Genomic DNA, 13,841 nt, shown 5'->3' with positions numbered 1-13,841 from the left:
CGTGACACCTAAAACTATCGTGGAAGACAGCCGTTTGAGGTGGCCAGAACTGATGATGTGTGAAGATAATTGCGATTGTGTCGGAGAATATAAAGAGGAATTAAAATATAAAAATAGTGAAATGTAGCTGTCGAATTGCTATTTTTAGGGACAAAATGAAAAAAGTATTTCGCTCTTTATATTCCGTAAGTTTTGCGGCATGTAAACGCGTCAAGTAACTTGGTTACCTTATACTGGACTGCTATTAACCTCCTAAGACCGAAAGACCGAAAAAGATTAATTCGATAGCTTAACCGTTATCGCATGCAAGTACGAGGCATTAAAATGTCTCACGCGTACAGCTGTTACAGTGGGCACCTTTTTTTTTTTTTTTTTTTTAACCCAACAGGGTCGTTAACCGTTATCCCACGGATTGCCAGCAGCCATTTACAGCCAGCTGTAAGTGTCGGAGATACAACGCCGACCCAGCTCAACACGCTCGGGCGAGAGGCGGATCGCCGACGCCCGAGGCGCCATCCCAGCACTCACACGGTGGGGAGGCGCCCGCCGTCGGCCGAAATCCCCCGGGGCGCCTCGGCGCGTCACGTGACCGCGCGACAGCGCGCGCGATTGGCTGCAGGCTAGGGAGCACTACGTGACGTCAGCGGCGCCGCCTACCGCTATACTAGCAGCGGGCGGCGCTGCCCGCGGCCGTAGTCTTGGTTTCGCTGTTGCGACGAGTGGAAGTGGTGCGCTCGCTGCAAGGCTGCTCCCGCGCGGAGAAGACAACGACGACTGCCGACTCACCGGCCGCTATCCACTCGACTCAGTTTCCGTCGCCGCGAACCGTTTTAGAAAGCTCGCCACCGCCGGCAGAGCGCTCAGTGCATCGCGAGTGACACACTTGGGCCGACGACCCGTTGCTCTGTCCGACAGCTCCCGTTCACCGGGAAGTCTACAACTCGAGCTCCTGGCGCGCCAGCGGACGTCTCTCACCCTTGCAAGTAAGTTCGGCGGCACCTACTGGCGCGGGTCTCTCCTCTGGACGACCACAGTCATTTCTGTCATCGACCTGTGCATCAAACGCATCTACATCCAAGCTTACCAAAAACGAAAACAACCCTGTATTTCCTCATTTCCTTTATTTCTACTCCCGCGAGTGTACTTGAGGCTCGTAAACATATATCTCTTAGGCTCTGATTTACATCCGACCACTGAAGAAAATAATACAGAAAGGAAATTACAGTTGTATTACCATGATTGAGCCTATTTTTCCACAATAGTGATGTTAAATAGAAGACGTCGGATCCACTTGGACGGCAAACAGACTACGATCGGACGTAAAAATCCATCCCAGCGTTCATCTGCAGTTATTTAAGGCTATCACGCTACATCTTAACCAAAAACGTTGGACCAAGGATCGAACCAATGCCTCATCGAGGGACTCTACCACCATTACACGGTTGCGACCCCCTCTGGTAGTGCAATTATGTTCACCAACGGTTAATATAAGGTTAGTAATGGGCAAAGAAACACGCTGCACATTGGCGTAAAAGAAAATAAAGCTATCATATCCCGAACGTGATTTGAACAGCTTTGCAAAGCATGACCTTTTAAAAGACCAGCTGTTGCCTTCCTGCAAACCTTGATCTTACCAAGTGAATTATAGAGGACCTATAGTTCGCCTGGACTCCGTGCCACGCTTCAGCCTGACATTTTTCGCATTAATAAACCACTGGTGGATGTGGAAGAAGCTGTAAGTGACAGGGAAGGATCCTAGGACCACCAGAAGATCGAACCGACTTTCAGGCTTGCAGCCTTTCAGTAAAGCAAATTATGATTGTATTATTGCGTAAGAGCTAATTTTCCATCAATAGTGACGCCATTAGAAACAAAGCATCGGATCAGTTTTTACGGAAAACAGACCTTTATCGAACACAGGAACCCGTTCCAGCTTTCTTCTACAGTAATTTAAGGCGTTCATGCCACATCTGAACCAGAACATAGGGACCAATAATCGAACCAACTTCAGCTCAAGCAGGACTACACATTTCCATAGTTGCACCTTCTCTACAGTAATGTAATTATTGACGATAATGGGCAATAAAAGGCTGTAGTAGGCGTACCTGGAGTTATAAAAAAGAGTAAAGCTGTCATCAACTTGTAGGTTGCTTTGAACACTGCAATACTTTACTAGGAGTGCTTTATTGAAGGTGGTGTGTTCTTCAAGAAATAACTAAATTTCGTGTGGCTCTCAGCTTCGTGCAAGCCTTTCGATATGATGCCACTTCGGCAGCTTACGGTCAGTTTTGTTGCATGTTTATTCGAGCGGTTTCCCTTCTGGATTCACCACCTGGAGTAGACTGACTATGTAGACTCCGTTCCAGACTATTCCACGGCTGAAACATTGGAGGCGACCACCGAGAATCGATATTGGGACTTCCACGACAGCAAGCAACAACGCTAAGCACAGGAGAGCAGAGACGTAGCTTGCTTCCTCTGACTTTTGAACTATTTTGCCCTGCCAGCTTCAGCGGCACCTACAGGTTAACGTGAACTACAAACCACCGTACAAGTCGGTATTTTTCGTGTTAATAAATCATTGCCATAGGAGAAAGAAACTACAAGTGACAAAAATATTAGGACTTTTTGTACAGAAAAAAAGCTGAAACTTACTGACACATTAAAACTGTGTGCTGGTGTGCTGTACTGGGACACGAGGCCGGAACCTTTTCTTTTCGCAGATTGGCTCAAATGGCTCTGAGCACTATGGGACTTAACACCTATGGTCATCAGTCCCCTAGAACTTAGAACTACTTAAACCTAACTAACCCAAGGACATCACACAACACCCAGCCATCACGAGGCAGAGAAAATACCTGACCCCGCCGGGAATCCAACCCGGGCGTGGGAAGCGAGAACGCTACCGCACGACCACGAGATGCGGGCCTTTTCGCAGACTTGTGGTCTAAACCACGTACGGAAAGGTTTTCGGTTCGTGCCCCGATTCGGCACACAGTTTTAATGTGTCAGGAAAGTTCAAATCAACGTACACTCCACTCCAGAGTAAAAATTCATTCCGGTAAAATACTGAATGAGAACCTCGGAAATGTGTTTCCACCCGTATCCTCCTACAACGCAGAAATTTGCAAGCCTCTTATGACGCCTGCGTTGAACAGTGCCAATTATTTTTGTACTTGTTCGCACTAATTCTTCCGCACACTCTCCCGCCATATTTCGGAGTCTCACTACTAGTATCTGAGCATGTATTCTACATCTGCGGAAAGATTCCGAACCGCCGCAGCATTTAGTCCGTGTTGCTTCACTAGCGCGTGTACTGTGCGACTCGTAAACATATTTCTTTCCCCTGGCGCTCGCAACGGCCACTCCACCTGACTGTCGCAACGCTTGTCGCCCGCGCGTAATAACACCCGATTGTGAAACGTCAACGCCTAGGCCGTCCGCGTTGTGGGGGAGTCGCCTGACGGCGGATATTCGCCGGCTGTATTTGCGTGGACAGCTGATGAATCGTTATCCCCGCTGTCCGAACGCTGCTTGCCGCTTGCCGGACGCGTGTTTTTCTGTCGCGCGGGCAGTCTATGCGCCAGGGTACCTGATCTCCGCTGCAGCTGCAACTGCATCTCGCTGTCTACGGCTGCAGTCACCGACTGTGCCAACAAAGCCAGGAGACACCTGCGCTGCTCGCGTCGCACGGCAGCTGGTGGAGTTGCAACAGCCCTACTGGAATGTCCTCTGGAAATACCAGTAGCACAGTTACCGGCGGAGTGTACATTTTTTTTTTTAAATCCACAGTTTTCGACGGAGTGTAGATTGAAAAAAATAGCTCCTTATAACGCGTAACTGCAGAATCTGTCATCTCAAACAGCAGTACATAAACACTGCATAGAACCAAAAGAATAACATCAGGTTTTCTCACCATCAGTCACACGGCAAATGGCCGCATCTCGTGGTCGTGCGGTAGCGTTCTCGCTTCCCGCGCCCGGTTTCCCGGGTTCGATTCCCGGCGGGGTCAGGGATTTTCTCTGCCTCGTGATGGCTGGGTGTTGTGTGCTGTCCTTAGGTTAGTTAGGTTTAAGTAGTTCTAAGTTCTAGCGGACTGATGACCATAGATGTTAAGTCCCATAGTGCTCAGAACCATTTGGACCACACGGCAAATTGTCACAAATGTAAAATGCAAAATCCAGCGACAGACTCTCAAATGTTCTTTAAGGAATATATTCTAAGTTGGTTCAAATGGCTCTGAGCACTATGGGACTTAACATCTATGGTCATCAGTCCCCTAGAACTTAGAACTACTTAAACCTAACTAACCTAAGGACAGCACACAACACCCAGCCATCACGAGGCAGAGAAAATCCCTGACCCCGCCGGGAATCGAACCCGGGAACCCGGGCGTGGGAAGCGAGAACGCTACCGCACGACCACGAGATGCGGGCTATATTCTAAGTACTTTGGGATAACAGACTTGCGTCTTCTATGGCTTGTTACTGAGTAATTGAATTATGTTTAATTTTTTGTACCCGGATCTGTTTCGTACGGTAACTACCTGCACAACAGTTAAAATGGCGATGGTATGCGCCGTGTGCCTTGTTGGGAAACAAACTTCTCACATTCTGTCTCTTGACAAGTGCAGCGCTCATTTTAGTATCTGCCGTCAAGTTCGCATTCAGTACCGCTCAGTTCTCTCTCGGTTTCAAAAATCAATAAAAACAATCTCAACCGTGTTTTCAGATTTTTTATTTGTTAGCAACCGCTTTCGGCCCTTTCCTCAGAACATGTTCAGGCTTACACCGCCATTATGGCTGCTGGTGGCCACCACCAGTAGCCATAATGGCGGTGTAAGCCTGAAAATGGTCTGAGGAAAGGGCCGAAACCTGTTACCAACTCTTAAAAAATCTGAAAACACGATCGAGGCTATTTTTATTGATTTTCAACATTTCACGCCGATCACTGCGCTCCAGTCAACGACGCTTTTTAAAATTTCGAACTTTCTCGGTTTGTTTTTCGGCAATGTTTGTTGTGTGTTAACAGTGATACGCAGCAGTAAGGATAGGTTTCCTGGTGAAGAGGCGGCCGACATACACTTCGTATGTGCAGCTGTTCCCTTAGCGACAGCCACCACATCACAGTACTTTTGTATGTGTGCGAAGGAGCCGGTGAAAAAAGAAAAACGGATCTTCCCGCCTTAAGGTTAATTATTGTGAAAGTATTTTCAAAGAAACAAAGATTGAGATAACAATCAAATAAATCGTAATCTGTAACGAGCTACACAAGACCACGGGTCTAATATACCAAAATATTCAGAAAGCTGTTATCCCACGAAATTTCGTCAATGGTATTAAAAAGTTGTTCTCGAAGTCTTCAGAATACATTAGATCCTGATACGTACAGATCGGTAGTAAATGTGGTGACTGAAGGTTATTTAATCTAGAAACTTACGAACGTTTTTTGGCAGTTTTGAAATAAGTGTATGCCCTATGAAGAACTATGAACTGCTGACGTCGTTCACAAACAGTGATAGACGTACGGTATATACCATCGGATACGTCACAATGCAGTGGTTGCCACTGACGACTGCATCCCTAAATCCTTGTCTATGGAAGGTCTGCGTTCAAATATCGGCGACGGCCGAAGATATTTGTGCGGTAAGAATCTCCGTATTAGATACTGCCAGCCATTTGAAGAGCTTTTCGAATAAAGAACTTACTAAAGTGACATTAAAGAGTATTGGAGTTTCTCAAATCGAAAGCCACCCCCACTGGCCATTGCAAGCTGACACTGGTAGATGTTAAGAGTATTGGTAGTCCAGGTCTATACAAACCCTGATAACTAGTTTCCATAAATCAGTGCAATAATACTCGGGCCCTTGGGTGTTCACTATCGACAGAACATAGGTTTCTACCAATCTTAGGTACAAACAGAAGCAGCCAGTCGCATAACGAAATAACCTTTTATTAGCAGCCAGTCACGTAATTAAATAACTCTTTATTTGCATTATCAGTTTCGATCTAGAAGATTTACATTTTGATTCATAGAGATGTGGAAATCCTAAGATCATATTTTGTGACAGGTACTCCTCGTCCTGCCACTCAGTTCATGTGACAGCCAGTTTAATAGTAGAATCAAAAGAAAAGAGTTCGTCTTAGGCATCCTTCGACGCAGTCAAATATATTGAGAGAGTATTCAACGGTCAGAAGTCAAACTATACAGGGTGTATCGGGAGGAATGTTCAATATTAAGGCATATGACACAAACGATCATTCGAAGCAAAGAAGTCCGGTAAACATGGTCCTTTAAATGCGTACCTTAAGAGCTATGAGCACTTGTCTGTCTACGACACTGTGAAACAAATCTCTTCTATTGCAAGCTCTTTGATTTCCATTTTCGTTACTGTGAAACAAATCTCTTCTACTACAAGCTCTTTACTCTCCATATTTTGCGAGTAGCTAGTATGGACCAAAGCATGAAATAAATTGTCTAGTAAAGATGGGCTCTAAATGCATACCCTAAGAGCTATGAGCCTTCTTTCAGTAGAAGACATGTGTTTCACAGCAGCGAAGATTAAAAACTTCTCATAGCTCTTGAGGTAAATGCTTTGGAGCCCATGCGTAATGCAGATTTTTTTCTTATTTTTGTCTGTACTACCACCGCTCAATACATGGAAAGCATTCAGTAGAAGTTTCTTTCACGGCATCTAAGATGAAGATATGCTCATAGGTCTTAAGATGTGCATTTTAGAGTCCATGATATCTAGATTCCTGGGGCACCATGTATGTTAATTCATGGTTTGACAAACAATATACCACCCATATTCATGGAGAAATCACGTTTAGCCTTCAACTAACAGCTAAATTGCGTTTGGAAAGACAGCCCAATCACTCACTCTTTAGTTAGTAACCACTAGTTTTGTCCCCATTGTTATAGCTAGACACACAGTTGTAACGTTTTGTTGTTGTTTAATGCAAGAATATTGTTGTATCAATGCTCGTAGCAATACAGAGCTTTCTGAAACCCTGCTCTGTGACGTCTGTATGATGTTATTTTCCCATAGCGCAACTTCTTCAAATCAGAAGCTCTTCGGTACACAGAAACGTATGCTGAGCGCTTTAGGAGGGACCAGATAAACATCAAATGTGATAACACGCGCCATTTGAAGGAGAATACATCACATAAATTTAGCTGTGTTGTCAACGGTTTCCTAAATTACCAGGAATTAGAAACATCAGCTGAAAGTTAGTTGCAATGTCGGTAATTACTGCCAATTATTGTCAGGATTCATGCTAAAAATTGCCACGCCAGCTTCCATGCATTTACAGCTAGCGTAGACACATCCTGTGTTACTTACAGAAGCTAGCGTCAAGTTTTCCTGTAAATTCGCTGCATCTCTTTAAAAGAGCTGCAAAGTTCCAAAAAATATTGGAACAAAATACGGAAATTGAGGATGCTTGAGAAATGTAATATACAGCCAGTTTAAGTCGTCTGACCATCGTCAGGATCTTATATACCAAATAAAATAATACATAAATAACATTACAGGCTTAAACTGTCACGAATATTTTAACTGATGTAAATGTTAACACCAACAGAAACGTAATGCTATGTCACATACTAACACAAAAGTATTCACAGCATCGTGTTAGGCGAAATATAAAATCTTTATCGTCAAGTGATAAAACCATGAATAATACATTGAAAATAAGACAATACCATAACACAGTGATGTGATTCATTACGAAAACCACACAACATAAAGACGTAAATGGTTCGCATTTGTTCAGAATTACCTGTCACCATATCGTAATATATAAAATACGTTGTCAGTCTATGAAAAATCTGTGCTATGGAATAATTTGTATTACGATAAGAGGACCGGTACCTCTGTACGCAGCGCGGGGTAGCCGAGCGGTCTCAGGCGCCTTGCCACGGTTCGCGCGGCTTCCCTCGTCGGAAGTTCGAGTCCTCTCTGGGACATTGGTATGTGTGTGTAGTTATTGTAAGTTAGTATAAGTTAGATTAAGTAGTGTGTAAGCCTAGGGATCGCTGACTTTAGCAGTTTGGTCCCATACGAACTTACCACAAATTTCCAGATATCTATACGAATGCGTATTATTTATTGTTTTATCACCTCATGATAACGATTTTATATTTCGCTTGACATGATGATGTGGTTACTTTTATGTGAGTATGTGACATTTTTTACGTGTTTGTTGGTGTTAACATTTTACATTTAACAGATTCGTGACCCTTATGTTTTATTTTACTTAGTATGTAGGAGCCTGATGATGGCAGACGACTGAAACTGGTTGTATAAATGGGGTATTCCACCAGCAGCTAATGGCGGTAATATGATATTTTCCAACAGCTGTGATGCACCAACTCCTGAAAATTAAGGGCACGTTAATTCACGATCTACTGCAAAGTTCCCACCACGACGGTTTCAAATACCTGTAACTTGGAAGGTGTTGGGAATGAGGCGTATGTTTTTATTAACTCTTGCAGGAAGTTACAAAACAGTGCATGCTCCTTTGCATACTGGAAAACGCTTACGTTTTGCCAGGGCGGCTAGTGGGTCCGGCCTTCGGGGTCGCTCCCGGCCACGAACCCAGGCCGGCGCGCTTACGTCACGGCGGACGCTGCGACCCTGCCTTTGTCCCGGCGCCTTTGTCTGCTGGGGCCGCCCGGATGCCACACGTTGCGGGGCTCAAAAGCCTGCGATGTCGTGCAAAATTGCTGCACCGTGTGTAACGGGTTCGTCATTCGAGTCCTGGGAGCTGGCAGGCGGAATACCCGTCAGGAGGCGAGCAGGATGCTCCACTGTGACAGACAACCGCGACAGGTGTGGAGTGCACGCGGCTGTTCAACCTGTCACCGAATCGGCGATACGGAAAGTGTTTCACTCAGCTGAGATTAACGAGCAAATATGCAGCAACTGTAACATACGTCGCTTGTCAACGAATATCTCCTGTCCGATATGGAGCTGAAATCGAGTTAAATGCTTCGGTATCCCGAGATTCACAGGCTATAGAGGCTACAGCTTTTTCCTTGTTCAGTGTGATATGAGATCGCGGTGCCACACCGAAGTTGACAATGCAAATCGGTACGACAGACTTTAGCTGCAATCCGCAACGACGGATGGGAGAGGCTAAAGAAGACACGCCCTCTGTCTCAGCACAGCAACGCCCTCCCACGGATATTAATATAGAGCCAATTCGTGAGCTCGGCTACAGCATCAACATCATCGAGTAGGACTACAGCGTTATTCAAGACTCAGACGGAAATACACTTTTGCAAAAGTTGAACACTGTACTTCAAGAGAGGAGATGTAATTGTAAGCATCAACTGATACTTTGATGATGACAGTTGTAAATTATCGAGCACTACTGTAACAAAGGATTGTATCAAGTTAAGGAAATATTTTTACCATTCACATCATAAAGTGAACTAATATTTTATATGTTGTAGTTCTGATAATCCATCTTGCAGAGCAATTAAAGAACCCACAGTTATGGCTGGATGACTGTAGTATCGTCTGGTCGCAACACTCAACTTCTGAAAACTGCCCTCATCGGCAGTACCAGAACTTCACGACTAGCAGCAGACCTGCTGTTTTTGCTTGACCGTTCCCCGTAATCTGTCAGTAGGCCATGCTGCAGGAACTAACCAGTGTTAAGCTATAGAACACTTACGCCCGTAGCGATGGCGTACACAGACAGACCCTCGCCAAGGACTGCACAGAGGGGACGTAAAAATTGATTGAAAGAAAAACCGGTTTAAGAAATAACTGTAGGAGATACATCGGTTCTTCTGACTGTTGTGTTTCTGTTTTGTGGCCATGAGAAGGAGCCTTTCTCTCGCCCCACAACTGTAAGCGCACGTTGTTGCCACTGTCATTTCGTGCAAGTAGCATCATAAAGAAACAGACGTATATCTTTAGCACGGCTTGCGTGGCAACAGTGGGCTTGGCTCACATAGCTACCGCCTACACAGTTCGCTCACGTTCAACAGTGGCGATCTTGCTTCTACACCTATACTGCAAGCCACCTTGTAGCGGGGGACAATTTCTACGTCACTGTCACTTTCCCCCTTTCCTATTCCAGTCACGAATGATTCGCGGGAAGAATGATTGCTGATAAGCCTCGAATCTCTCTAATTTTATCTTCACTTTCTTTCCGCGAGATATGTCTTGGAGGAAGCAATATATTTGTTGCTCTTCTAGCAACGTACGCTCTCGCAACTTTAAGAGTAGACTGCGCTGTGATGCAGGGCGCTTCTGTTACAGCGTCTGCCACTGGTGTTCACTGAACATCTCTGCGACACTTTCGTGCTTGCTAAATGAACCTGAAACGAGACGCACTACTCTTCCTTGGATCTTCTCTATTTCTTCTATCAATCCTATCTGGTACGGATTCCACACTGATGAGTAATATTCAAGTATACTTAGCTACGGTGGTGTAGGATCTCTGCCTGTGAGCGGTTGCTAAAGCAAATATGCTAATTAACGAAAGGCTACCGATTTTTGCCGATTACTGCCGACTGAGGACTGGATCGAGACGCCGGGTGGAGCAACCAAACAAAAGAGGTGCAGGGGATAGGGCATTTACGTCTCTCTCCAACCAGTACTTTTGATGCTCCTACGTTTTGGTTGATACTATCTGCTGTGTAAATGAAAAATAATTCGCGAGTAATCTGTCTGGGCTTAATAATATTACAAGAATTGTTAGTCGTTGTGCTTATAGCTATATTTTGTTCATCTGCGTTGAATCCTTGCATGAACAATCGCAGCCCTGGCACTGGTCATCGTCGGCATAGCTCAGTTATCTGATGTCGCAAGGCCACTGAATGTATGCTTTACTGATGTATTAGGTGTCTTGTTATACTCCGGCACGTGCTGAAGCATCAAAAATCTTTATATTCTTTGCGAATCACCTTGCTAAACTTTAAACCCTCGTAATTGTTGTCAAATCTCTCTGGACCGTCGGTTTCGCTGCACTTCATTTTTGCTAAACGTACGTACAAAATTAAAATGTATTAAATAAGCGCAAACTAAATTGCAGAGCGGCTTTTTTTTTTTTTTTTTTTTTTTCGGGGGCGAGGAAAGGCGAGACACAGTTTTACCAGTGGCGCACGATCTCCTTGGTACGGTTCTGAGATTATTATTAGATTTTTTGACAAAGAAATGAAAAGGAAAATTGTTGTCTTAATTACTCTAACTGACGGAAGGAAGACGAAAATATGCTTCATACATAAGGAAGTGTATAATAATGACCTCCAGTTGCAAATATTTTGGCTCATATTTTCAGGTAACGATAACATTTAAACTTTGTATGTGACACACTTGAGTAAGCGTAATTTTTCCGTTTCACCATTTTACGATTGCACAATTTTGTTCTGGAAGAATACTTGTCTTTCTCTGGGTTTCTTGTCCGTTTTGCCGGCCGGTGTGGCCGTGCGGTTTTAGGCGCTTCAGTCTGGAACCGCGTGACCACTACGGTCGCAGGTTCTAATCCTGCTTCGGGCATGGATGTGTGTGATGTCCTTAGGTTAGTTAGGTTTAAGTAGTTCTAAGTTCTAGGGGACTGATGACCACAGATGTCAAGTCCCATAGTGCTCAGAGCCATTTGAACCATTTGAATCTTGTCCGTTTTTGGTACGTAACCAAAGCCGACACTCTACAGTCTAATCTAAGAGTCTGTTTGTACTTTTCTCAAGTTACTGACACAAATATAAATGTCAAAGCGAGCCGATTCAAGCAATGAGTTAAAATGAGAATGAAAACTCTGGCACGTACTTGTCGATCTCCAAAGTGAGAAACACATGTGCACGCTCTTTTACCTGAAGGGTAAGTTGCAGAATTCGTGTAGGGGGTCAATGGACTTTAACACGACCTTATCTGAATTGCAGCCCGCATCTCGTGGTCGTGCGGTAGCGTTCTCGCTTCCCACGCCCGGGTTCCCGGGTTCGATTCCCGGCGGGGTCAGGGATTTTCTCTGCCTCGTGATGGCTGGGTGTTGCGTGCTGTCCTTAGGTTAGTTAGGTTTAAGTAGTTCTAAGTTCTAGGGGACTTATGACCACAGCAGTTGAGTCCCATAGTGCTCAGAGCCATTTGAACCATTTGAACCAATCTGAATTGCAGAGTTCACGTTCATCCACATCCATCTATAAGAAAATCGTCTTCCCAAAATCTGCTGCAAAACGCAGGTAGACCAGCAGAGGATTCGTGATAGGCGCAGTTGATCGAGTACGTAAATAAATGTGAAGCCTCGCACCTGAATAAGCGAAGAGATCCATTATTTCTCTATTACACTGTTAGCGACAAATTACTGGAAACACTGAAAAGCGTAAAATACCTTCATTGGCAGACGCTACATTACAGACGCTGAGCCTTGCGCATATTCCAGGATGAATCAAAGAATCAGACACCATTTTGCTACCTTCTCCACACGTCTCGCGAAATGACCACGACGAGAAAATCAGGGAAATTACAGTCGTACGCAGACTTACCAACAATCGATCTTCCCCCACGTTATTCGAGAATGGAACAGGAATGAGACGAGACAGTAATGGTACCAAGCGTACACTTCGCCACGTCCTGTTGTAGATGTAGGTGCAGGTGCAAGGAGTGAGCAGTTATTCAACCTGTCAGTGAAAGATCGATACTGAAAACTAATCGCTGAGCAGAGATTAATAATCAGCTAGGCAGCCACTGTAAAGTAAGACGCTCGTCAACGACAATCTCCCGTCCAATGTATTGAGCTGTCACGCATAAGCAATTTGAGGTAAACGACGCTGCTCGCTGACTTACACGCTACTTCAGCTACTTACTGGTTACGCTTCTCTTATCTTAACTTAGCTCAACATATGCCTGGCGTCTACGATCTTGTAACATAGCTCACCTGATCACTCCGATATGATAAAATGTTATCCCACGACTAAAGTACTGTATATCGACGTGTTACCAGCTGTAATGCAGTTTTTCTTTTTTTTAGTTCTGTGGTATGATTGCCATTTTATAATAGTATATCCCTAATGGAACATACAAAAGTACTTTTTGACTCTCAGAAATAGTAATTCTTCTGCAACGTGTTAATGGATGGGAATGAACAAAATTATCTGATGGAAAACTTTTCTCAAATGCTAACAAAAGAATCAGCCCACGTGGCGTACAAAAGCTAATTTCTTTTTATTCATTATAGCCACAATAATAAAAAATTAATAATTTAATAATAATAATGATTTATCCAAAATAATAAAATTAATAAATAAAAATAAAAATAAATGGTATATATATTCTGCGCATAAAACGATTTTCAGATCTGGTAATCTTGTGCTCGTATGGAAAACACCAAAGCTATCACGTGATCCACATTGCACCAATTACGAGGTGTCAGAGTCAGTTGTCAGGCCGGAGAAAGGCGAAGGCATACAGGACCATGCTTATCAAAGCACTGTGCCTTTCAAACCGACTGTAGGGTTCGTGGCAACTTTTCGTTCACATTAGTCTAGCCGTTTCCATACATTCTTGGTCGGTTTTGGCTAGTATACGACACTGTGACGCATTTTCAGTCTGAGCCGAATAGCAGCACATATACATTCCCGAAAATACACTTTATGGATATGTTGTGAATTATAGCAGGGTAACCAAAATAACACAAGAATAAGTAATTATCCTTATGGTCACGTGAATTATGTATATGACTCAAGAAGAAACATGTAAAGATGATACAATACTGCCGAGTCAGTAAAGTATAATGACTGAAACAAAAGACAGTGTTTATTCACTGCAGCTTGTAAAAGCAGAGCCTTCGGAAACAATACTACTTTTACAATGGTTTTAAGTTACA

General features: G+C 44.1%; 1 protein-coding gene across 1 annotated transcript in view; it reads left to right on the top strand.

Annotated features, from left to right (window-relative positions):
- The first annotated feature begins 703 nt into the window (after positions 1-703).
- LOC124612525 (UNC93-like protein) overlaps positions 704-13,841 on the top strand; it is a 228,439-nt gene continuing 215,301 nt past the window's right edge. The window contains exon 1 of the mRNA XM_047140788.1: positions 704-983. The gene's annotated coding sequence lies outside the window, so the exon portion shown is untranslated. The remainder of the gene's footprint in view (positions 984-13,841) is intronic.

Source organism: Schistocerca americana, chromosome 4, assembly GCF_021461395.2.
Source record: "Schistocerca americana isolate TAMUIC-IGC-003095 chromosome 4, iqSchAmer2.1, whole genome shotgun sequence".
In the NCBI taxonomy this organism is placed as follows: Eukaryota; Metazoa; Arthropoda; class Insecta; order Orthoptera; family Acrididae; genus Schistocerca; species Schistocerca americana.
Note: the sequence above shows the minus strand (reverse complement) of the source record. Positions and strands in the feature narration are given on the sequence as shown.